Here is a 236-nt window from a genome sequence, read left to right as displayed (position 1 = left end):
GCTCCTGTTTTTTATTTCACCTGCACACCATCCAATGAGCTCCGTCTCAGGGAAGCTGAACGGGGACTTGAAGTGCGCTGCATATACATGACCTAGGACTACCTCTCTTCCCCTCCCCCAGCTCTCATTTCACATGTATTTGGGAGATGCAGTTAAACCACTTTCAGAGAGGAACGCCGCGCTGAGTCAGCAGATTCACGAGATGCCAAAACACTCATTACGGAGCAGATCACCCG

The 236-nt window shown here is 50.8% G+C and overlaps 1 protein-coding gene across 1 annotated transcript in view; it reads right to left on the bottom strand.

Moving 5' to 3' along the window:
- ITGB5 (integrin subunit beta 5) overlaps positions 1–236 on the bottom strand; it is a 27652-nt gene that overhangs the window by 14732 nt on the left and 12684 nt on the right. The gene's annotated exons all lie outside the window — the stretch shown is intronic.

Source organism: Nanorana parkeri, unplaced genomic scaffold, assembly GCF_000935625.1.
Source record: "Nanorana parkeri isolate BGI_ZX_2015 unplaced genomic scaffold, ASM93562v1 scaffold538, whole genome shotgun sequence".
Lineage (NCBI taxonomy): Eukaryota > Metazoa > Chordata > Amphibia > Anura > Dicroglossidae > Nanorana > Nanorana parkeri.
Note: the sequence above shows the minus strand (reverse complement) of the source record. Positions and strands in the feature narration are given on the sequence as shown.